Raw genomic sequence first — 26190 nt, forward strand, 5'->3', positions numbered from 1 at the left:
CTTGCTATCTTTTGAAGTTGTCGTCCAACTGTGTTTTGCTAGGAGACACAGACTTTTGGTTACTGAATTTCTACCAACTTTTTTCTATGTACAGCTCTCTGCCTTAAAGTAGATGGGGACAGTTTGTCTTTTTTAAGTGCTTCCTAGGATATTAGCACCTTTTAATGCTAGTTTCTGGAGAACTGCAGCTGTCACTCAAATCTTAGTACTGAGCTAGCCATTATAAAGTGAAATTTGGTATGTTGAAGAACATTTTCATTTAAGGTACATCTCAAGTTGTGCCATATTTCTAATTGTTAGAAAAATATAACACATATCGGGAAGTTGTGTCAATGAATATAAATGATGTGCAATAGAGAAATCAAAGTTGTGGCAATATAGAAATATAATTATTGGTACTGAAATCTTGCTTTCACTCTAGTAAATTCAACTTTATTGCCTTGTTTCAGATACAGTTAAATTTTAATATTTTACTTTTTGTCTACAAAATTCTCCAAAGAAAGCCAAGATATAAAATGCTTTTAAAATCCCAGAGTTTTATATAAATTTTAGTTTTTCTCTGAGATATTACTTCTGAAATAAAACCATTAAAACTTCAGATCAAATAACACGAAGAATTGAAATCTTAAAGCATTTATTATTTTGTGCGTGTTATCTGAAAGATACTGGCAATTGGAATACTGTCATTGATAGGAGGCTTTTGTTGGCTCCAAATGGAACTTACTTATATAAATGTTCCTGTGTAATCTCTGTTTACGGGATAGAGACCTTAGGGGATGTTCGAAAGGGTGTTGCCTTATTTTATGGGCCTTGGTGTTTGCCAACATACTTGAAGTTTCAATATTCAAAAGTCATTGATATAATCTTTTCTTTTATTGATGTGATTTAAAAAAGTTTCAGGTACCTACTTGAAAATCTTTCTCAAGAACATTTCCTTATATCTGGGATGTGCTATGACTTTTACCCTCTTTCTTTTTCTTTTTTGAAATAGTTCAAAAACATAGTGGTTTTTAAATGTAGTGCATCTCTCAAAGGAAAGAAGATTTCTAGAAAGAACAGAGGTAGAGCCAAACCCAGATTTCTTCATATGGTCAGCAAAAGGGCAAAGGAAGGCCCTTTCTACTGTTTTATAATTGACAAAGACAGGAGAATTCTTTAATAAAGAGGTCCCTGATTTTATTCCTGGAAGTCTGTGATTATGCCGGTCTTCTGGCACAAATTAATATCAAATCAAGAATCAAGAACTTGAAACAGCTTTCTACCTTGTGGATGGTGGGAGTGTGAGGCAGCAGGTAGACCACAGGGATAGAGCTGAGGAGATTATTTCTTTTTTAATTTCAGTAGTTTTTAATAAAAGTTGTACATATGATTACTCCATCTTCTAAATCGTTTCTTCCTTACATTTGCCTTTTTCCTTTCCTACTTGGCTGGATTTGGCTTTCTCTTCAAGGCTGTTTTTTCGTGGTCTTTGTCCAGTTTTAGCCTGGTGACAACCACTCTGCCAGGGTGAATGTGGACGGCTGTGCCATTAGCCTCCCCCGCCCCCCCAACAGCGTAGATGACATATTTCTTCTTGTAAACCTGAACTATTTTGAAAATTTACTGGCCTTTGTAGCATCCTTGTATAACCTGTACTTCATCATCCTTTTGGGTGGGCAAGGATCGAACACTGCATTTGTGACTCAGGTCTTTGGAGAGCAGGGAAGACATAATCTTCCTGTGAATGTGGGAGGTGCATTGAGATGCCTTTTAGGTTCTTGCTGCCATCAGGAGTCACAAAGGAAGCGAACTTTATCTTGGCTGCTACTGCTTCCGTGATGGTCACAAAAGGGAAGATGAGTTTTCAGAGCAGTTTTTCTAGCCATACTCTCTTGGTTTACTTGAGTGTGTAGGTTTACCATTCTAATCTGCACTCAGTGTTTTGTATGGCCTACTGAGTGTTTTTTCTTCTAAAAGCTAGGATTTATAATTTTCACAAACTGGGAATCCTAGTTAGGCATTTATCTGTACTCTTTCAAACAAAAGTTTGATTCCATCATTTGTATTGCTGTTGTTATTGTTGTTGTTTTTTTTAATTTCAGAGACATGTTTTAGTCACATTAAAAAAAGAATGAATGCGCTCTGAGTCAGACATGTCAGGGTTTGACCCCATATTATTCATGTACTGACCTTTTCACTTCCTAATTATATAACATCTCATCTATAAGTTTCTTGTAATAATAATAATATTTGCACATTTACTACTTATCGTGAAGTATAGTTTGGAGAACACACTTTGAGGAAATTTATCTGTATTCACCTCACTTCCCAATTCAAACCTTGATGATATAGGACCAGCTATAAAAATTCCCTGAGATCATCCTTGTGAAATTCTACCTAGAGTCTAACACATGATTGGCACTCTATACATATAGGTTTCTTTTAAATTTCTTTGAGGTATTTGAAAGTCTAATTATTTTTGTGAAAGTGCTTGTGTTTGAAAAATTAAAAAATATATACTTTCATTCATTCATGAAATCTTTTTTGCGCACTTTCTTTATGCCAGGAACACGTTTAAGAGCTGGGAATATGTAGTGAATAAAACTGAGAATATTTAACAAATATTGAATTTATACAAGACTTTGTATTCTTATGGGGAAGACAAACAATAAACAAAATAAACATGTAAAATATGTGTCAAATGAAGATCAACCACTGTAGGAGAGAAGGTTGTGCCAGGAGCAGGTAACATTTGAGCAGAGACTTGAAGGAGGTGTGGGAGAGGGCCATTTGGATACCTGGGGGAAGAGAGCATGGCAGGTACGTTATCCTGAAGCAAAGAGGATGGGTCGTCTGGGGTGGAGTAGGAAATGCAGCCAGATAGATAGCAGAGGCCACATCATGTGGGACCTTGTAGGCAATATAAGAACTTTGGATGAATGAAAGTGGAGCCAAAGGAGGGGTTTGAACAGAGGAATTACATGATCTGACTATTGTTTAACAAGAAAGCAGTCTGGCTGCTCTGTTGAGAAAAGACTATGAGAAGGAGCAGCACGGAGGCAGGGCAGACCAGCGATCCGTACAAGCGATGATGCTGGCTTGGACCACAGTGGTAGGTCACAGAGGAGGCAGCGAGAAGTGGTTGGGATCTGGATATATTTTTCACATAGGGCTGAAGGATTTTTGTAGGGTGTGGAAAAAAACAGACGAGTAAAGGATGACTCCAAAGTTCTGGGCCCAAGAAACTGGAGTTACTGGTACATGAAAGAGTAAGGCTAGAATGTTAACATATTTGGAACGAGAGTGAGGAGTGAGATCAGAAGTTTGGATTTAGATATGTTAAGATTAAATGCCTATTGGATTTAGAAGTGAAAGTGTTCGGTAGGCTTGGAAGCCATGAAAGTGGATGAGGGCTACCCACAGAAGCGTATACAAGAGCCCAGGTCCTGAGACTCACTAGCATTAAGAGGAACTGCAGATGAGGAGGAACTGTCTGAATTGCAAGTATATTACTTATAGTGAAAGTATAGTTTGGGGAATACATTTCGAGGAAATTTATCTATATTCACCTCACTTTCCAATTCAAACCCTAAGAGAGTGTGACATTTGCTTCCTTGAAATACCAGATATTGCATATCTATTGGTTAAGAAGCATAGAACTCTAGAAGCCTTCAAGGAATTTCCATAGAGAGTAGACAAAAAAATCATCTCTATACCGGAGACACTAAAAGCCTTAAAATAAAGCCTTGAACAAGCATCAGCAAATTTAGAAATGGCTTATAAATACATCAAAAGTAGAAAAGTGGGTAATAGACAGGATTGGGGCATGATAGCCAGTGTTTTTAGTAAGTAGAGCCATGTGGCATTTAGAAATGGCTTATGAAAGATATGAGCATTGATCCAAGTTTAGCAGGAAGAGAACATGGATTGGCAGAAAGGAGACAATTTCAAATTTGAGAATGGCCTATTGGCCACTGGACTAGGAGGACTAGATTTTTTGGTGAGTGAGTCATTTTTTTATTTTTTTTTGAGACAGAGTCTCACTCTGTTGCCCTGGCTAGAGTGCTGTGGCATCAGCCTAGCTCACAGCAACCTCAAACTCCTGGGCTCAAGCAATCCTCCTGCCTCAGCCTCCCAAGTACCTGGGACTACAGGCACGTGACACCATGCCTGGCTAATTTTTTCTATATATATTTTTAGGCGTCCATATAATTTCTTTCTATTTTTAGTAGAGACGGGGTCTCGCTCTTGCTCAGGCTGGTCTTGAACTCCTGAGCTCAAACGATCCACCCGCCTCGGCCTCCCAGAGTGCTAGGATTACAGGCATGAGTCACCATGCCTGGCCTCATTTTTTTCCTTATTATATCACTCAGGATCCCAGCAGGAAACAGATGGCTTACTTAAAGGGAGCAATTGAGGAGAGTTTGATGAAGGAACTGTTTATACAGTTGTAGGCAGGGTTAAACCATTGTGTGATATCCTACTGGTGTCTCTCATTGGTGAGTCCTGCAGGAAGCCAAAGGGCAAGCAAGCCTAGTAATGTGGTCCACAGAGCAGGTGGGAAGGATGCAGAGTGGATCTGAGGGGTGCACTGAGACTATTCAGCCTCATGTCTCCATTAAAAAAGTGTATAATAAGGTTCTGAGAAGAGCTAGAAGATTATGAGAATTTCATCACCAGTAAGAACTTCAAACAATCAAAAACTGAATAGTGTACTCCCAAACCCCCAATGTTCAGTCTTTTTTTTTTTAATTTTTCTTCTTTTATATCTTCCGTTTTTTGTGTGCATGTCATTATTGTTTTCATTTGTTTGTTTGTTTTGTTTTGGCTGCTGTGAGTTCTGCCCAGATTTGTTGCTTAATATTTATAAAGACCTTGATATGCTTCTTCCTATTTGAGAAGAATCTGCTTTTAAGTAGGGGACCAGGTTTTCAGGCTATACAAACTCTCACTTGGTTGTGGCACTGTGCAGATAGTTCTATAAGTCTTAGCAATATTGAGACCCTATTTTAACTTTTCTTCCTATTTGTTGTAATTGGAGAATTTGTCACCAAATATAGGGTGTTAAAAGTCTCAGTCTTGCAAAATAGTGAGTTCTCAAATTGTAGTTTTTTTCCCCTCCACATGCTGTTAAAGTTTCTTATGGACCTCAATACTTGCAACCATTGTTCTGACTCTACAACCTTCTCATTATAGACACCTAGTGAGCATAGTTAGGCCAACTATATAATTAGCATTAGTAAGATGAGATAGAGACTAAAGAAGACAAATCACAAAGTTACAATATTAAGGATGTGAAATATTATCTTGAAAACTCTCTGAGAACAAACTTCATAAAATCTATTAGGAATATGCAAACCATTTGCAAATATCCATTACTTTCTCCTAAGTGCATGTAGCTTTTGTCAATGACTGCTAATTGTCCCCTGGCTTATTGGTTCTCCACTTCTTCCTTTAGTAATGGAACCCCCAATAATTAGCTGAGCACATGACTGCCCAGATAAAGACTACATTTCCCAGCTTCTCTTTTTTTTTAATTCCAGCATATTTTGGGGGTACAAATGTTTAGATTACATATACTGCCTTTGTCCCGCCCAAGTTAGAGCTTTAAGCATGTCCATTCCCCAGATGGTGTGCACTGCACCCTTTAGGTGAATACACCCATCCCCCCCCCACCTGCCCAACACCTGATGAATGTTACTACTATATGTGCACATAAGTGTTCATCAGTTAATACCAATTTGATGGTGAGTACATGTGGTGCTTGTTTTTCTATTCTTGTGACTCTTCACTTAGTAGAATGGGTTCCAGCTCTACCCAGGATAATACAAAAGGTGCTAGATCACCATTTTTTTTTTTTTGTGGCTGAGTAGTACTCCATGGTATACATATACCATATTTTATTAATCCTCTCATGTATTGATGGGCACTTGGGTTGTTTCCACATCTTTGCAATTGTGAATTGTGCTGCACATTCTAGTGCAGATGTCTTTTTTATAGAGTTTCTTTTTTTCCTTTGGGTATATGCCCAGTAATGGGATTGCTGGATCAAATGGTAGTTCTACTTATAGCTCTTTGAGGCATCTCCATATTGCTTTCTACAGAGAAGAAGACCCGAAAGGCAATCACAGCAACAACAAAAATAAATAAATGGGACCTGATTAAATTAAAAAGCTTTTGCACCACCAAGGAAACTATCACAAGGCCAAACAGACAACCTACAGAATGGGAGAAAATATTCACATCCTACACATCTGATAAAGGGCTGATAACTAGACTCCATATACAACCCAGGAAAATCAGCAGAAAATCAAACAACCCCATTAAAAAGTGGGCAAAGGGCATGAACAGAAACTTTTCCAAAGAAGATAAACTAATGGCCAACAAACATGAAAAAAATGCTCAACATCTCTGATCAACAGGGAAATGCAAATCAAAACCACAATGAGATATCCCAGCTACTCTTGCTGCTATGTTTGGCCATATATTTTAGGATATGGCCAATAATATGGGAGCAGAATACAGCCACACTGGTGAACACTGCAAAAGCCATCTTAGAGCATGGGATGAAAACCGTATCATAAGGATGGTAGAAAGTAAAGGAGAAAGTGCCTAGGTCCCCAACACTGTGGAGCTACCATATGACCCCTATACTGCTTATGTTTCAGCTCTTTCATAAGAAAGAAATCAATGTCTTTTTATTTGTTGTTTTGGCCTTCATGACAAGAGCCAGACTTGTATCCCATAGCCCTTCTGATAGAGGCCACTGTGCAACGGTACAATAGTAGTTGTTCTTTATTATCTGTTGATAGAGAAAATTCATAATGACATAGAGGTATTATAAATGCAGGAAGATTTTAAGTGAATTTTTATTGAATTAACCACCGCTACATATATTTGAAAAATATTAGTACTTATAAATTTGTGATATGTATTATATATTCACTGTATTGATAATGCTTGGACTAGCATGTAGAGTTAAGGACTCTTTGCTAGACCCCTCCCCCAAACTAGTTTTTAAAGTCTATGGACATAGGCCTTAGAGTTAAAAATGAGATGGAGCAGTATGGGATCCAGCTCAGAAGATGCCAGTGGAATCTGAAATGCCACTTAAACTATAAAGTTGTTGATTATAACTAGGTGAATGGAGAGAGGTTAGGCCCAGTGGGTCCAGTATCTACAGTAGACATTGTGGTGATTTCCCCAACAACCCTTTGCCACTTTGCCATTGCGTTGCAGCCATTCCACTTGGGCGAGTGTACTGGGTTGGTTTCCCCCCTCTAATTTATATTTATCCAGACATGTGAATGTGACCTTATTTGGAAATAGAGTCTTTTCAGATATAATCAAGTTGTGATGGGGTCAACTGAGTGGTCACTTAGAGTGAGCCCTAATCCAACTACTGCTGCCCTTACAAGAAGAGGGAATTTTAGACACTGACACAGAAGGAAGACAGCCATATGAAGACAGAAGCAGAGATTGGAGTTATTCTGCCACAAGCCAAGGAACACCTAGGATTGCTTCTGCAATAACCAGAAGCTGGAAAAGGTAAAGAGGGATTCTTCCCTAGAGCCTTCAGAGGGAGCATGGCCCAGCCAACACCTAGATTTTGGACTTGGAGCCTCCAAAATGGTGAGAGAGGAGATTTCTGTTGTTTTAAGCTACCTAGTTTGTGATAATTTGTTATGGAAGCCCTAGGAAACTAATACAGTATGATTGATCCTGTCCTCAGCTGTAGGCTTGGATGGTATTCAAAGTGTTTAACAACCAGTACATGATCCATCCAAACAGAATAGATGTCTGCTGCTTTGCTGGAGTAGAATCCAAATGGATCCTTGCTTTGCAGATGTTAACTTTTTAGGTGCTGAGTAGCGGAGAAGTCAGGGGTATTCCAGGTTGGGTTGCTGGTGCATGAACACTTTGGGGGAGGAAAGGGGACTCAGAATATTGGCCACTTATCCTCTGGTATAGAAACATTTTAATATTTTAAACACCTATGAGGTTGTGTGCCAGGCACATGCCCTGGTTGGTTTAAACTAATATGCTTTTCCTTCTTGACACCACAAATGACTCAAGAACAATAATTCAAATTAAGCCAATCAGAATGTGGCTCAGGACTTTGATTTTTTGGGGACTGAGGGAGAACATGCCTTTTTTTTGGGAGATGTGAGTGAGAAAGAACATGGCTTTGGTTGCTGCTAGCTAAAACCTTGCAATCTGGAAAGAAGCTAGCCTAAGGACAGAACCAACAATCAAAGAATGAAAGAACTGAGATGACTGCAGCCAATGGACCTTGAACTCTGACCATTTACACCTGTGTCTCTCCCATCCTCTGGACTATTAGTTACATGAGCTAATAAATTCTATTTTATTGCTTATGCAAGTTTGAGTTATATTTTCCATTGTTTATAACTACAAGCACCCTAACTGATATAGTCCCTGTGATTTTCTTGGTGGATATTTACTAGGTCCTTCTCTTTGAAACATTTTATTTTGATGTCTCCTCGTGTGATTATTTTGTAATCACCGTTTACCTTTGTGTTCTATTAATAAATAAGTGAGATACCAGTCTTGCATTAGGCAAACAGGACTTTACTGAAAGATTACAATGGGCCAATTTTATATTAAAGTCTTAGAATACAACTCAAAAGCAAACAGACATGCACATGCACACACACACACCCTCCCCTGAAACTTCCCCCACTGCCCTTCCTGACATGTATAATAAAAACTAGTTCATAAGATAGATGAAATGGATGGGCAGAGTGGTGGGAGCAAATGGGAGAGGATCTGTAATCTATGGGGGAGAGTAGAAAAATAAAAGGTATTAATTTAAAGAACTATGGTTTGTGAATAGAATTCTCTTCTAAAGAATAACTCCAAAAATAAACGTATTTAAAGGCCAATTTAAATACAGAGTCTAGCAAAGGAACAGAGATGGAAACAGATGAATAGAGGCGGCCAGGGGAAAATCATAAAGGTGAAACTCTTTTTCCTGTATCTCAGCCTTCAAAATAAACCTTACTTTTGCAGTTCTGGGGGGCCATTTCAAACATAGGGTTAAAGAGGGCAGAGACAAAGTACCAGTGTTCTCTGTGCCTTACTAAAAATGAAAAATTTAAGTTGACTCAAGTGATTTCCGTTACCTTGAAGTACTGTTTATGCATTTGCATACTGAATTGGAGGCTTCTGCTTTATACTCCTAATGGCAGTTACTGTCTACACATTGTTAACAATATGGGAAAAAGTGCAATTCCCATGTAGCCAGCATTCCAGTTCCTTTTGATAGATTTTAAAATTGGTATATTACTTTCAATAATAAGGAAAAAGAATTTGAGAAAAAAAACTAAAAATGATCAAGTAGCCTAGTATGCAATTTGTGTTAAATTGCTGGTGTCTGAAGAGTACTGAACTGAGATTTTATCAACACATGCAGTACCACACATTTCTTATTTTAGTTGCTAATTAGTATTCAGGTGTGCAGTGGAATACATGAAATTAAATGCTAATGCTGTTTCATTTGTGATTTAACATGTATAAGTTGTTACTCTATGCTGCATTACCTTGTCTATGCACATATATAATAGTTGTTTTTTCTTTTTTTTTGCAATCATAATATCTTCATGTATTCATTTGATTGAATCTTCCAAGGGCATGATATGAATAAATCTTTTGGGTTAAAAAAATCGTTATCTTCTGTAGTTTAGAAATGAAAAAAAATATCTAAGTGTCACTTTTAAAAGGCTTCCATTGAGGACTTAGTTTAATTGACCCACTAGTACAGAAATTTTAGTTGTTTCCTCTATTTTGTTTCACTTATTTTGTGATTAACAACTCCATAAAATTGTGAGCCACCTAATGGAAATAGTTTTATAAATATTGCATGCCATTTTATGTTCTTCAATCTGTACTTCCTTTATGAAGTATTTTTATGTTAAAAATGTTCAAAGTTAATGTGTGAGGAAGTAACTAGCTACTTGAGTTAGTTAGATTTCTCTTCCCTGAAGAAAATTACTATAATGGTTACTTTTGCTAAAATGCAATTACTGTCACTGTAACAATCAATCATATTTTTATATAAGAAACTTTAACAACTTTTGAATGCATTAGGAGATTTAAATGAAAAGACTCAGTGTGAAATAAGACTAGACACCCAAACCACCCCCTTCCCTGACATTTGGTGAGAAAAAAATCTTACCTACCTCTCTTGCAATATGTTTTAATGCCTTAGCTAAGATCACTGGGAACGTTATAATATAGTAGTAAGCAAGATTCTCAGAACATCATTGAAAAATGCTACGTCTATTCAGCAACTAGTAGCTATTATTGTTTCTGGTGAACACAGTTGAATCCAAACCCAACAGAATCTGTTGTCCCCAAGTTTCACAAATTAAACCAAAAGACACCATTCAAAAAAGTTTAACATTTGTTATATTCCTATGGATGAAAACCTCTCCATGTGAAAAATAGAGGTTAGGAAATGCACACTGTATCAGTTCTCAGCTTTAATAAAGTGATTACTCGTTGAGGTCAGAACATTTTTTTCATCTCAAAATATTGTGCAGTCACATACCTTACAGACAGTAATTTTTCCCCAAAAGCATCTGTAATAAATATACTACTCATGAAGGTGGAGTACTAAATATAACATGACATCTCTGCTACTAAATATATTATACTCCTTACATAGTGTTGGGAATATAGCAATAGATGACTTTATTCATACTGTTATTTAACAACATGTGTGTTGATATGGTGAATGTATTTAAAAGTGACATTTATAAAAATGTATTTAAAAAGAATATATTATGGATAAAACAGGTTACTTTTTGTAGCTATGGCACTGAATCAAAATTAATGCCTAGTGGCATAGGCCAGCACAGCTCTGTTCTCTCTCCTAATCCAGCTCTGCACTCCACCCCATGTGTGTTTCTTCTCATTTTCCCTAGTATATTTAACAGTGATTGCATCCAACTAGTCTCCTAAACTGGACACAGGAGAGATGTTTTGATTCCTTCCTCTTCCTTAGCTCCTTCATTCAATGAATTATTTAATTTCCATTCTAACTTTGAGAAGGCTCTGTAGACTTCCACTGTCTTAGTTTACGCCCCTTGTCAGCCTGCTCTATAACCTCTGTAAGGTCTCAGTGTTATCAGTCTCTGCCATCTGTATTAATATAACCTTTTCTCCCTGCTTCAGAGTTATCTTTCCAAACTCCTTGGCATGACATCCTATTCCTATCCCACTCTATCTGATCTCAACCTGTCCTCTTCCGGAGCCTTCCTGCCCACTGTCCCCTGTCCTGCCAGTGACCCAGTTAATCCGCAAAGCTCTATAGCTGTGGATGCTGCCTTTTTTCCTGAAATACCCTTCTCTGGGCCTCTGATTAGAAAATTGCTATTTTTCCATCATGACCTTCATCTAAAAGGTCTTCTCTGGCACCCTCAGAAAAAATTAAATGTCTGCTCCTCTGTGCTGTAATAGCTATTTGGACATAAGTGGCTTATAACACTTCTGTGTTTCTTGAGTTTTCCTCAACTACACTGTGAACTTATCCAGGGAAGGATGTGTCTTATTCTTTCTGTTATCCCTAGTGCTGAGCTCAGTGCAGGCCACAGAGCGGCCCCTCATTTCAGGGTGAAGGAAGGAGAGAAAGAATATATCCTTTAGTACTTTTAGGTGTGAACTTCAGCGTTACTACTTGTGAATACACATTCTGTCTGGTAACCAAGCCATCAGGAAAAATAATAATTTTAAGTCAAAAAATTGGCTTTTACCAATTTACCTAAAAGTAAAATCCCCTACAATTAGGGGACATTCTTCATTATTAGGAAGCCTCTCCTTTCTTATGCATATATTTATTTTTTATATTAAGTTGTATAAAAATATGAGCTGTGAATGACCAATGAGCAACAGCTTCATGCATGATTATTTGTTAATAAAAAACCCCAAGAAAAAGCAAACCATTGCAGGATGTCTCTTGAACATTAGATTTCTTTTATTTCCGTCGAAGCTAAAGTTGGCTATAAAGTTCATCTGGTAGCAATTTTCTGAATGTATTTAAATTGGGATAGTAGCAGGCCAGTGTTATCTATAGAAAATTCCATCTGGTTCTATTGCCAATGTGCTTTTTTTCCTCTCTATATTCTATTATTAGGGAACTAATAAAAGTGCTTCTTTATGCCATTGCTATGCTTTCTAGAAAAGGGAAAAGAATAACAACATAAACTTCAACATCCTCCCTCTCTCAATTAAAGGAGGCCTTGCAGTTCTTTGATTTAAAGTACATTTGAATCACACACCAGCCATTTAAATTTGACCAGGACCCCCATGTTCTTTGAGGAGTTGCTCCTCCCTCATTCCAGGGGTTTTGCTAAAAATATCAGTCCTGGGGAACTGCCAGCTTCTGGCCATAGGAGTGGGCAGAAGACCTAAGCCTGTCCAAGCAGGGCATCTCATCCTTCTGCCTATAGTGTTTGATCAGAGCAGTTGGCATATGACCAGGACAGGACAACCTAGGGTCCTTCAGTGAGGACTCTGTGTGTGTGCGTCTGTGTGCTTGTGTGTGCGTGCATGCTTGTATTCTAGAAGAGGAAGGGCTTATTTAATTTTTGCAGTTTTAGATGTAGGGATGCACACTTGGGAGTGTTGGCACATATGTTTTCTGGTATATAGAGAAAGTCCATTTGGAGTAGGAAACTATGAACCTTACACATCCAGAGAATCAGAGTCTAGCATAGTTGAGACATGTTGAGTAAACCCAAATGATACTATTTCCACCCATGAACTTAGGCCATGCCAGAAGTGAGAGTCATCCTTGAATTTTAAGGTATATTAGCCAATAAATTCCTTCTTTTCTGCTTAAGCAAGTTTGAGTTGAATTTCTATCACTTGTAACCAAAATAATATACATCAGAGTGGCGTCATGCTGAGAAAAACTAAGTGTAAGACTCCTTATGTGTGAAATGTCAGTATTAAATAAATGGAAAGTACTCATAATCTGTCACTGCTCCCTAAAGGGATAACCCCAAAATGTGATAATGAAGAGAAGCATGGAAGAAGCTTCTGGACACAAATCCTCCTATATCTCTCAGTATTTTCTACTCTGGAGCACTTGAAAGTTCTAGCAAATCATTTTATTTCATATCTTCCTATTTTAAATATGACTTTTAATTAATTCACAGTAAGAGTCTAACAGAGTATGATGGCTTTGTACCATCTCAGTTTCCCAAAATTCCCTTCCCATATGGTTCCAGGTTAGGGTTGGGCAGGAGAATTATTTGTGCAGGATTTGGAAGTGAAGGGCAGACATTGTTGGGCTTTGAGGATTGGTGCAGGGCAGGCTCTGCTGCAGTCTGTGCGCGGTGTCAGGCATCTGCTGTTGGCCAGGGGCATCTGCTGGGCCCACAGGTCCTCCAGCTGCCATTAGACTCTTTCAGATTCTGAGAATCCTGGGCCAAGTGCACATACAGCTCTGTGGTAAAGGATGCTGGCTTATCCCACAAATTGCCCAAATCATTGGTACTAGAGGTGCTGAGTGATTAGGGGACTTTTCAGTTTTCCCTCAAAGGTCCCAGTTTGCCCTTGATCTCTCCTACTTCATGCCCCTCTTCTATTCCTGACTGCTGACCCTCAGGACCAGCACCAGACCTAGAGGCAACCACGGCTGTGTGAGAGCTAATCCCTTTGACAATGAATTCCTTACTCTATCACTCATATTATTATACTTCTGCTTGCCTGGTCAGACCCTAACTGATACCCATGGTGGTCTATTTTTCAGTATTCATTTCTGAAACCACATGAGGGCTTATCTATTATTGGGAAATACAATTGATGAGGTTGAAAGAATTAAGGCTTTATATTCAGGCTGATTAGTCTTTATGCCCACCTTTGTCACTTGTCATCTGTGTGGCTTTGTCCAAGTAATCTCTTGATCCCTTAGTTTCTTCAGCTGCAAAAGAAGGAAGAATGTATCTACCAATGGGACAGCTATTAGGATTCACAAAGAAATGACATTTTTTTTTTTACCACTAGACTATTTCTCATTATTGTAGTATCTAGCACAAAAATTGATACCTTGTGCCTATTCCATAATATTTTCTATATTGATAAAAAATGGGCATGTGCTTAATACATATTAATCTCTCCTCATCACCCTTTATTTAAGGAGTTGTGGCAAATTATTTTTCAGACAATATTTAGTCTCTTGCTCTCAAACGCCTCCATGGGAGAAGTATATTTCCCTATCCCACTGATGTTGATCTTGGTCATGTGACTTGTCTTGGCCAATGGGATGTTAGACAATATGATGTGAGTGAAGGTTTAGCATGTGCTTCCATACTAGGATTGTTTTCTCTTGCTCTTCCGCCTCCACCAAGATAAGAATACACAAGTAGCCACTACTCCTTCAGTAGTGAAGCACAGCAGTTCTTAGTCTGAAGCAAAGACATTTCAACTGACCCATGTATACATGATGAAGAATCAATGCTTATCTTTCTCTGAATTGAGCATTGGGGTGATTTGTTATGGAGCACTAGCTGACTGATACAGAAGGGCTAAATCATAAAGGTAGAATCTATATTCATAGATTTAGCATGTAAAAGAAACCTTAAGACTCAACTGGGTCTATTTGTCTATTATAAATTAGAAAGACATATTTGGATAATGGTTTCAGACTGTCTTTGACCAGATTAATCCATGCACTAACATAGTCCGTGAAAACCAATTATAGTCATAGTCCTGGGATAGCTGTAATGGTCATTCAAAGACCATAAAACATGGTAGCTATCCTCAAAGAGTGCATGAACATGTCCTTAAGAAAGGTGAGTATCTTGTATTTAAAAAATACCTCATCTAAGCCCAGCAACTGACTCAATATAGGGTCATTATGTTGCTTCTCATTTGGACATGTAGAGAGCATTCTGCACTCCTTAGAGGTTATGACCTTGAAGAAGAAGAAATTCAACTTCATTTCCTCATCTAGAAAATGAGGATAGTAATAGTTACCATATAATAGAGTTCTGAAACTTAAACAAAGCAGGCATATAAAGCTCTTAACACACTGTCTGGCTCATAGTAAGCAGTCAAGGGAAGTTGGCCCTTGTTGTGGTTGTTATGTTTGTGAGTGACAAGATGCTTAGGCAAGAGGCCAGGCTAATTCTAAGCCATAATATAGTGATAGAGCATTCTAGCTTGGCTCTGGGATAGGATAGGGAAAATATTGTAGATCATAACTTTTTTACAACTATTCCTGTGGAGTCTGTTGGATCAGATTTGAGATTTTCCTTCTTTAGGCTAAGAAATCCTAATGCTTTAAATTATCTTTCTTCATCTAAGAATCATCTTACTAATTTTATACATTTCTCATTTTATTTTTTGAAATCTATGTATCAAGGGAGATCTGATCTGAGCCAACCACAGTGGAACAATAATAGGCTGTTATAGAGTATATATTTTACTATTTTATTACTTTGTTTTATTTGTTTTGTAATCCTGGTCATTTCCCATCCTATCTCCCTCCATTAGAAACCAACCCATGGTTTGATAGGTGGGCTTGACCTATTCTCAGTCCTGGACTGAGCCTTGATTGGTTTATCAATATCTCATCCCTATGACTCTCATGGTTAGTTCAGAATTAGGCGTGTGTCCAGACTGCATCAAGGAGATTCTGAACCAAAAATTTGTATTTGACTTTGGGATTCTCTCTTCTCTTGGCTGAGGTGCTATCAGGACATTATTAGGCTTATAGCTGCTGCAGATGGGGCCACTAGGGGCTGGAGGATAAAATCAACACCAAGAAAGGTAAAATGTGGAAAAGAGAGATAAATTGGCTCATTGGTAAAATCAACGAAGCTGCTATATCCAGCCTTACCTGAAGTAATTCAACTCCTTAAGCCTTATAAATTTCTTTTATTGTTTAAAGCAGTTTGAGTTGGGTTTTTTGTCACCTGTAACATAAAGAGCAATGTGCCTGCCTGCCAACTCTTATCTATATGCCTAACGCTCAGTGATCAATAATGGGGATAAGAATTTTTTTGGGGGGGATGGGGTAACTGAAGGTACTGTGACCTACTCAGCTGATGCCTGTTTTTCACTTTCTTTTCCTTCTTTTTGACTTAGACTGTGCAGTAAAATAGGGATCCCTTAATTACATTTTCAAAACTCTTAAGAAAAGGTAATGTTAAACATAAGATGAAAAAAGCAGAACAAAAAATTTCTATAAATATATATACATACATACGTAATACATATATAATTCTATAGCTAGGACAATCTCAACTGTGTAGATACACATGGGATCATATTTTCATAACAAAAAATAGTAAACATTATTAAACATACTCCTTCTTACCTTAGAGCTATTAAAATAGGATATTGTCCTTACACATGAAATACTCCCTCAGTATCTAGATAGCCCTTGCGACACTTATATTACACTCGTTTGTCACACAATCACTTCACTTAACAACTAGATTGTGATCAAACATTATAGCACATTAATCCCCTAGTGAGACAAGTTAGAAAATAGTTTGCCCTGCTGTTTTGTCACATTTCCGTCTTTTTGTTGTAACTTTCTCTTAACATCACCAAAGTTGGTGCTTTTATCAAAATGACTGACTTCTAAATTGGAAGATTTGTTTGATGGTTAGGCTCCGTATCTTGAATTAGAGAGTTTTGCCTAAGATTTATAAGTGCCTGTGAGTGGCATTATCTCCACTGGCCTTACATAACACAGGTATTAGGTACAAGGTTTCTCATTCCTGAGCTTGTAGTAAGGAAATAAAAGAAAAGTGAAGGAAAAACTTTCCATTCTTGAGGGTAAGTGTAAAATGTCTTACTGATTTTCTATGCACTATTTAATCATTATTAAATTTTATTGTTCCTATCTTGACATATACCTTTGAAATAGTTGAGTGTCTTCCCGAGAAAGCAAAGGAAATTAGTTATTCGAAGTGGAGGGCTAATAAGGCTGACATCAATAAGAATTTCAAAATATCATTGGCATGGTTGATTTGTAAATTCCATGCATAATTTTGTTGTTTTTAACTGTCAGAAGAGTATGTTTACACTTCCAGGGATACAGAAAAAGTGATGGAATTGTTAATAGGAAGGACAAAAGTAATAAAATAGTGTAATGTGTAAATCTCCCCAGGAAATGATGTAATAGCAAGTGTGTTTTTTAAAATTTGACTTATTTTTAATGTCTTTGACCATGCATGACTTCTTAGGACTGCACCTCCTACTTTTTGAGGGATGGGGAGGGCATTGTGGTAAGAGAAGGAAGACAAGACAAGTAGGAAAGAGCCTTGGGAATTTGCTCTGGGTTGGTTCAACATGGAGGTGAGAATTCTGTAGCTTTCTCAAAGATGACTCTTAAAACGATACATGGATGACGATGACACAATAGAGCCACTGTTGTAACATTGGTGACAGAGATAAAATTCATATTAATTATTTAGATCTTTTTCTGCATTTGAGTGAAAGGAGTACTCAAGGTCACTATTTGAACTAAAGTACAAATCTGATCCACAGTAAAATGAAACAACGTATTGCAGAATGATACTACACTTTGATTCAACCTGAACGTTAAGTCATGTATATTGGCAGGTTTAATCATAGTAAACAAGCATTTCCTTTTCCATGGAGATATTTGTAGTAGTATATTCAATTATAGGTAAGAGGATAGACAAATTTTTAAACAATTTCTTCCTCCTTGCCAAAGAGCAGAAGCTTAATAGGTACTGTGTGCGTGAAGAATGCTTCTTGAATACACACTGAATTTACTATGGCCTTTGAAACAATATATGTCCACCACGGTTAGTTAGATTTGGTTCCTTCCTGATAAAAAGGTTTTATTAACTTGTTCTGAGCTTATATTTTGTAAAATGCACACATACACATACATACAACCACACACATCTTTAGGTACTGTACATATCTACCGAAAAATTTTACATATGGCATTTTTTCCTACTCAGTGTTAGGTTTAACAGTTGTTTTAGAAGTCATTAACAGACAAATTGACAAATTAAAAATTCAAAAATTTAACTGTGGTTAGTGTCAGAAAATACTTTTAATATATGTGCATTTAAAGTAATTATCAAGCATTAAAATCATCTTGAAAAATATGAAATCATTATTTTCCACAAATCTGAAATGGTGCCAGAACTTGAGCTCACTTTCTATATTTAAAGCTAAATATGTTTAAGACTCCTAAGGTACCTGGACAGATTTTATCCTAGTTACTGCTCATGGGCTTTTAACTTGCAATCTTCTTTTTAAAAAATTACTCTCAGTTGCAAATTTAATAGTATACTATGCTATAGAATTATAGAACATGGATTCTGGCACCCTAACCCTAACTTTGATCAAGGTACTTACCTTTCTTCCCTTAGTTTCCTCCTCAGTGAAATGGGGATAATTGTATGTTTCATTACAGGGCTATTGCCAGGATTAAATAAGCTGATAAATGTAACCCACTTAGAATTGTGTCTGGCATAGAAGAGTCTTGATAAATTTAGCAATTTTTATTATTTTTGATTATTTTTTAAACTCTCTCAATGGTTGATTTAAAATAATTCCAATTAATGATATCATTTTATTATGCCTTCTAATCACAATATGTCACACCAAATATACATTAAGACTCTCAAAGCCTATATTATTTCATTTAAATGAAAATTTCAGAATATCTAATCAATACCTTCAATAATACTTTCCATTGCATTATGTAAAGAGGACAATTAATTAGTAAAAATGTGATTTTCTTCATCCGTGTCACTAATATTCTGATGAACTAAAAATAAAATATTTCATATACATGTTACAGAAATCATATATTTCTAATAGAATAACTTTCTTTCTCATTCCCAGGGTGCCTGTGATGTTTAATTAGTTAACATTTGAAAAGTGCTTTGTGGATTAAAAGTGCTACAAAAGTGCTAAATCTTCATTGTTAGTAACAAAAGATCAAACCTGAAAGAGCACATTAAGCATTTATACAAAGAAACTGTATTTTATTGTAATTTTTGCTCTTCAACTTTGTAGAAAACTGCCATTAAAGTTTATTCTCCTAAGAGATAAAAGCAGAGTACTCACTGGAACTCTCAGCTCAGATAACCCAGTGACAAGTGGTGGGACTTGGACTAAGCCATCTCAAATCAATGCCTCTCACTGTCATTACCAGTGAAGTAAACATAATCATACTTACCTGCTACCTACTTCATGCAGACGTGAAAGTAAATACTCCTGTAAGGTAATGCTAGATTTGAGCTCTTTGCAGGATGGTGGTACATATTTGTAACTGTCACCATCATTGCTCAGTGGCACCTCATCCCCTGTGTGCTGGGTGCAAGGTGGTGAGGCAGGTAAAGAGTCTCTGTCCACAGCAGCGACTGCAGGGCCAGGCCATCCTCTCTCCATCACCCTTCATCCTCTCAGAAATAGAACAGGTGAAAGAGCACAGAGAGTTGGAGAATCCCTGTGCTGCAAACGCCCTTAGAGACCATCTAGTCCAATCTTTCAGTTCCCAGACACAAGCAAAATCCACTATGAAAAGGAAACTGTAACTGTATGCTCTAAGTGGGTAAACTCTATGGTATGTGGGTGATAGTGTAATAAAGCTTTTTTTAAAAAAAATTCCTGCATGTGCAAATGAGAGAGAGAGAGAGTGTGTGTGTGTGTTTGTGTGTGTAAATGCCGGCTGCTTTGGCCATTCCCTACACTGAGTGGCAAACCTGCTTCACTGACCCTGAGCTCGTTCTGTTTATGGTCTTTGATGCATTGAGGAGTGCAGTGCTGTTGGTCAGATGATCTCTTCTTTCTTAAGAACTAATGGCAGACGGTGAAGAAAATTTATTTGGCTTTTTTTCTTTTTCAGATGGCATTAACTTTTCAGGAGTCTTGAGGTCTTGACTATCCTTCCCACACTCTGTCCCAATTCAATTCCTAACCCAGTCTCTAGCTGTTGGTTTCTGATATTTCACCCTGGAGGTCCATTCCTTTAGCTCAGTGATTCGCAACTGGGAGTTCTTTAGGGGGCGTTTGGTAATGAGAGGAAACATTTTGGGGATCACTAGAGTCGGTTGTGGGAGGGGACAGGGATGATGATAAATACCTTGCACGGACACTCAGGTATGCAGAACAAAGAATTATCTTTCCCCAGGGTCAACAGTGCATGTGGTAAAAGACACTGAAAGAGTCTAGCTTAAAATTGTTTTTTTTTTTAATAGGTGAATACCTGGCGCTGTCATTGTCACTCAGAACTTATCCGAAGTTCCAGATTTTTTTCCTTGGAACTAGTTATGATCTATATAGACTGGTAAGAGGTGGTGAAAGAAGCACATATATAAGAATTTCCTGGGGATAGTGCTGTCGGGGGCAAAGGACATGAGAAAGGAAGAATCTGTGGCAGGCACTGTTGCTTGGCCAAACCACAGCAATTTCCAAGCCCCATCCTTCTTGTCTCCTTTCACTGAAGAGGCTGGAAAAGCTAATTTTCTTCCCCAGCTTTCCTTTTAGATGAGTGACCATGTGATGAAACACTGACCCATGATGTGTAAGTAAAGGCCTGCTTGGGGTGGGCACATGGGCTTCTGGTAAAGTACTGATTTCCTGGAATAAGGAATCGCTGGTGTTTCCCCTTTCCCTTCTTCCTGCCCAAGTGTGGATTCCCAGAACTATCATTCAAGCGTAAGACAACAAAATCATGCAGAGGAAGAGCTAATACGTTGAGTATGGTGAAGGGGAGGAATAGGAAGTGCCTGCGTCTTCAGTACATCCTTGAGCAGCTGAGCTGATCCTGGCAACTGCTACCCTTAATCTTGTTACGTGATAAAAAGAAACTGCTTGAGCCAGGTAGTGAGACTTTCTGTTACTTGTAGCTGAACACATTCCTAGCAATACAGAGTCAAAGAAAAAAAAAAAACTCATATGAATGCATAATTTTGCATATGCACACTTGCCCTCTATCTAGAATATACTGTCAATCAAGATCACCCTAGTCTGTGCGCTGAAGAGTAGCCAAATGTGAAAAGGCTTTTGTTTAACTAATTTCAACATTTATTGAGAGTCTACTACTTGAAAGGCCATATAGCAGATATGAAAATATTATCTCACTGAGCTTTAATTTTGAGACAAATGAGAGAGACAAATGATTTTACTAAATCTACAGTAGAACCCTTAACATCACTGATTTAGAAAACATAGAACATTGTTTGGAAGTGGGAGAGATTGGAGACCTGGAGGCCTGGTAGGAAGTTACTGCTGTCATGTAGGCTATGGCAGTGACCAGAACACAATCTGGCTCAAGAGACGCCATTGCTGGTGGGGCTGAGCATATGATATAAGGTAGAGCCTCTGAGTTATCAAGGATACTCTCCTTTTTACTTGAACAATTGGCCTTTTAACTGCTTTCCACATTTTCATGACCTTGCTTGCTGAAATCACCCATTTTCATATCAAAAATTGATTAAGCAAGCGAAGAAACAAAAATCGATTGAGCATCTGTGGTGTACTTAGTGGGAGGAAGGATTGCTTAGTGGTCAGGAGTGCATACTCTGGCTCTGCTACTCACGCATGTGAATTTGTACTTTGGAAAGTTAATGAACAACTCTGTTCTAGCATTCATAAAATGGGGATAAAATTAATACCTACTTCATTGTGTTGTGGAAGTGACTAAATGTGATAATACATATGTTAAGTGGGTAGACCAGTATCTGGCATATAGTAAGTGCTCATTAAATATTAGCTATTGTGTATACAGCATTGGATGAGGTCACTGAAAATGCAAAGAGGGATGCAAAGAATGTTGGGGCCATAATCCTTCCACTTAGGCATTTAATAGTATTGGGGAGGCGGAGGTGGAGGTGGGAGGATACCTTGAAGTCAGGAGTTCAAGACCAGCCTAAGCAACATAGCAAGACCCTGTCTATACAAAAAATACAAAAGTTAGCTGGGCATGGTGGTGCACGCCTGTAGTTCCAGCAATTCGGGAGGCTGAGGCAGGAGGATCACTTGAGCCCAGGTAGTTAAGGTTGCTGTGAGCTATTATGACACCACTGCACTCTACCCTGGGCAAGAAAGTGAGGCCGTGTCTCAATACAAAACAAAAACAAAACAAAAAACAACAAAAAACAGTATTTGAGAAGGGGCATAAAGAGGGCAATTCAGTTTGTTGAAGTTACCAGGAAAACGGTGCAGAATTAAGCTAAGTCTAACATGCAGTATCTGCTTCTGTATATAACTCAAGGCAGGTTTTCTATGTGATGATTTTTAATGCTCACACATACACATCTCCCCAAAATTCTCTGCCAGTGTGACGTTAAAGAGTGCCGCTGCCGTGGGGGCTGAGTAATTTCTCCAAGGCAGCTATGAGGTGAGCTTTGGACACAGACTCTCTGAAGAAGGCAGAGTAGGTTCCACCCGCTTCGTGGGGTTGGGGAAGGAGATGTGAATGGGTATATTTTCCACATTGTTCAAAAGGATTTGCGGTAGTTCATTTACAACAAATACAACTTGATAAAAAATAGAGGACATTTTAGGGTAAAACAAAAGAAATAAGAATAGGAAAAGAGGACAATCTGTTTTGGAAGTGCTTGTAGAGGATTTCCTGGACCCTCTTAAACTGGAAGGAGAAAACTGAGCTAATTCAATTTTAAGCTAATAGAGAATTCATAAAGATACTCTATATGAATGGTTAGCCTTTGTCTTCATTTTTTTTCCATAAAGTGGCAATATTTATTCCTTGTCAACACATTTCTAGTTTTATATAAATGTACTGTTAGTCTCAGTGTTCAGGAATGCCCATATCCGAACATCGATTTGTTAATGTATGAATTTTCTGAGATTGGATTACATCATTACACCCACATAAATATGTAAACTTCATGCTGCATTTATTTAACACAACAAAACCCAGTTACTAAAACATCCTTTGTTCCTTTCACTTTCCACCACGTGACATTGTTTAGAGGAGTGTTTTGGTTCCAAGCACATAAGACATTTTTAAAATAAACAAGAATTTGTTTTCCCTGTGAAGATGTATATTGTTCGTTTGAAGCATTAAAAAAGCCAGTCTTCGGGGCCGAATGTTTTCATTTAAACAGAGAGCTGTAGGCATGTATGGTAAACTGTTGGAGATGGGTGCACGGCATCTGTAAGTGTTCAAATGGCCAGGGGTGGAGAAGTCCTTTCTTTGTATTTTTTCCTTTTGCTGTCATGTACACTTTTGAGGCCACAAACAGAGCCTGTTGACTCAGCCATGAGCAGGGCTTGACCTGTGATGGCTCCCACGTGTGTCCACCGTCTCCACTGGTGCGTGCACAGTCCAGGGAAGCGGGGAGAATATGAGGAAGGGAAAACTGACTAATCTCCCCATTCAGAGATGCAGCCATGTGGCCACAGAACTTCATTCTTTGCCTCCTGAAAGGAATAAAGGTGTGCTGCTTTGCTATCTTGCATCTGCCTTTAGCATATTTAAAGAGAGAGGTTAGGTATAGGACAATACAAGTGCTGATGAGGAATAGTCTAAAAGCATTGTCTTTGGTGTTTCAGTGAATTGAAAAAGGATCTGAAACCAATTTTTTTCTTTTTAAAATATTTGTCATTTATAATAAGATTGGAAATTGTCTTTTTTGGTAACACAGCAAAGATGTTGAAAAGAAGAGTTTCTGACAACAAAAAGGCTATTAGGCAGACTTTACCGGGTTTTTTGTCTGCAAGATTCACAGACATGTTAATATTAATTCAGTTGGTAGTAAAGTTGTTGAAATGGAAAACAGAAGGAATAATAAAATCAAAAAGAGTGGTTTTCTCCGTTTTTGTGTGATAGAGAAAAATAGAGCTAAGAGACTTTGCAGGTAATCTGTATACCACTTCAGTTTTGTGATTAGCAATTTACCCTTTGATGTGCTTTGAAATACCTATAAATGGGTAGACACGTTTTGGAACAAAGAAAGAAAGAAAAGAAAGAAAGAAAAAGAAAGAAAGGAAGGGAGGAAGGAAGGAAGCAAGCGGCAGACTCTACTTTCATTTTGATATTATATAATGAAAATCCTTAAATTATTTTTATTTAAGAATTACGTAAAAATTTGTGAAGCTTGATTTGCTAATGAACACACACACACACACACACACACACACACAAATTGGCCCTCAGTATTGGTGGGTTCTACATTTGTGAATTCAACCAACCACGGATTGAAAATATTTGAAAAAATAAAAAATAACAATACAACAGTAAAAAATTAATACAAATAAAAAACACAGTATCACAACTATTTGTGTAGCATTTACATTGTATTTGGTATTATAAGGGATTTAAAATATACAGAAGGATGTGTGTAGATTAATGCAAATATTATGCCATTTTATATCAGGGACTTGAGCATCCAAGGATCTGGGTATCTGGGGGGGTCCTGGAACCAATTCCCCACAGATACCAAGGATAATTGTATATACATATGTGTTTATATATGTATATGTTTATATATAAGTATATATGTTTATATAAACATATATATGTATACATGTTTATATATATAGTTATGTATAAACATATATAATGAAAGCAAGAATACTGCTAGTTTTTGTCTTTTTCTTCTTTCTTTGAATTGACCTCATCTAAAATGAAAGCTAGTGATTATGATGTTCCTTTATTTAAATGCATTTATATCTATGTTTGTAGTTAAAAGGAAAGAATGATTAATTTTCTTTATTTTCAGGAATCAGGAATCATTGAAATTAGAAAGACATTTATGTCATTGTACTCACATCCATGACCAGTTTTATGATTATTCCCTATGGTTTTCCAGGTACTTTGCTCCATCTCACTATGAATTATTTGAGTGATTGGGTTTCCCATAATTGGCATAATAAGATATTTTATGATGGAGTGGGGGAAGTCTTCTCAGCTGCTAGGCCTTAAATAGTATGGGGATATTTGAGTGTAGCTGAAGGCTCCTCCTCTGTTCTCGAGGCTCATGAACAAAGACGGAAAGGTTTCTGACATCAGTATTGAAGGACATTTGAGAGTCAAAAATCTACATGGTACCATGCAAGAGTATTCCAAGAGAATCAACAAGACATGGCCTCCAGGTACATGAGGCTCATAATCTACAAATACAACCTGCCTGTTCCCAGCTTTTTCTCACAAGTGGTCAGAGTCTGCCTGGATTACTTCCAGAGGGCTTGGACCATTATATTTGTGGCCCTGCCAGCCAGCTGACTTGCAGAGAAGGCAGATGATTTTCATGCTTAAATCTAGTCATTATTTTTCTACCAGACCAATTTCCTGTTAAACATAGGTTTAACAGTAACATCTGCTGTCCTTTAAAACAATTGTTTCTGTTATTAAATGTTTGTAAGTCAGAAAATGGTTCTTTCTTTTTCAAAGAATGAACTTTTATATTAAGTAACTGTCCAGGTTTTATGTAATTGTTTTAAAACCGTGGACTAATAATATCACAGCTACGATCACTACAATAAGGATACAAGACCTCAACACTAAAATTATTCCTATAGATTACTCTTTTTATGATGTTTTACTACTCAAATCAATTTTAAGGAAGATTTTCCCCCTTACATGGATGATGTTTTATTGAATACCTATAGACCACAGAGCTTTGCCCATGTACATATAGTTTCGTCATTTGAGGGACATCAAAAGTTCTTCATCCATTACCTTCCCACTTTCAGTCTTACCTCACTGCCTACAATTTGTACAAACAATCCCGGATGTCGCAACCATGAAACTGCTGCCTTCTTCAGCATCTATACGTTACTGTGAATTTGTCTATCAGATTAAGTTTGGATACCTGGGAGTGGGAAAGAGGATAGGTACATTTCTGGGGGAAAAGACATGAGAAAAATTAAGAATGTCTGTGACCACAGGGGTTATCCTAGGTAAACCTGGAAGATTAAGGCAGCCCTTGAAACCCCAGTAATGTTAGAAAGATGGTATAGGGTTAATTTTTTAAAAAAGGAAAAATATGCAGAAAAAAGATTTGAAAGACTACATAATATTATCTATTTTACACATTTGACCAGGGAAGGCCATGTCTAGACACCACACTTAAAAATGATGTGCCAATTTATGGCTTTGAAGGAAGTAAATGAACAGGTAATTCACGCAAACTTATTCTAGCCACCAAATGAATTTTAAAACTTCCAGAAGTTTAGAAATATAAGAATATATTTTATCCTAAGTCTATT

At 37.5% G+C, this 26190-nt stretch overlaps 2 pseudogenes; one reads left to right on the plus strand and one right to left on the minus strand.

Moving 5' to 3' along the window:
- Positions 1 to 1369: 1369 nt before the first annotated feature.
- Positions 1370 to 19401, minus strand: LOC138387457 (large ribosomal subunit protein uL24 pseudogene; annotated as a pseudogene).
- A 6323-nt stretch (positions 19402 to 25724) lies between these two features.
- LOC138387466 (E3 ubiquitin-protein ligase Topors pseudogene) overlaps positions 25725 to 26190 on the plus strand; it is a 182482-nt pseudogene continuing 182016 nt past the window's right edge.

Source organism: Eulemur rufifrons, chromosome 1 (assembly GCF_041146395.1).
Source record: "Eulemur rufifrons isolate Redbay chromosome 1, OSU_ERuf_1, whole genome shotgun sequence".
Taxonomy (NCBI): Eukaryota; Metazoa; Chordata; class Mammalia; order Primates; family Lemuridae; genus Eulemur; species Eulemur rufifrons.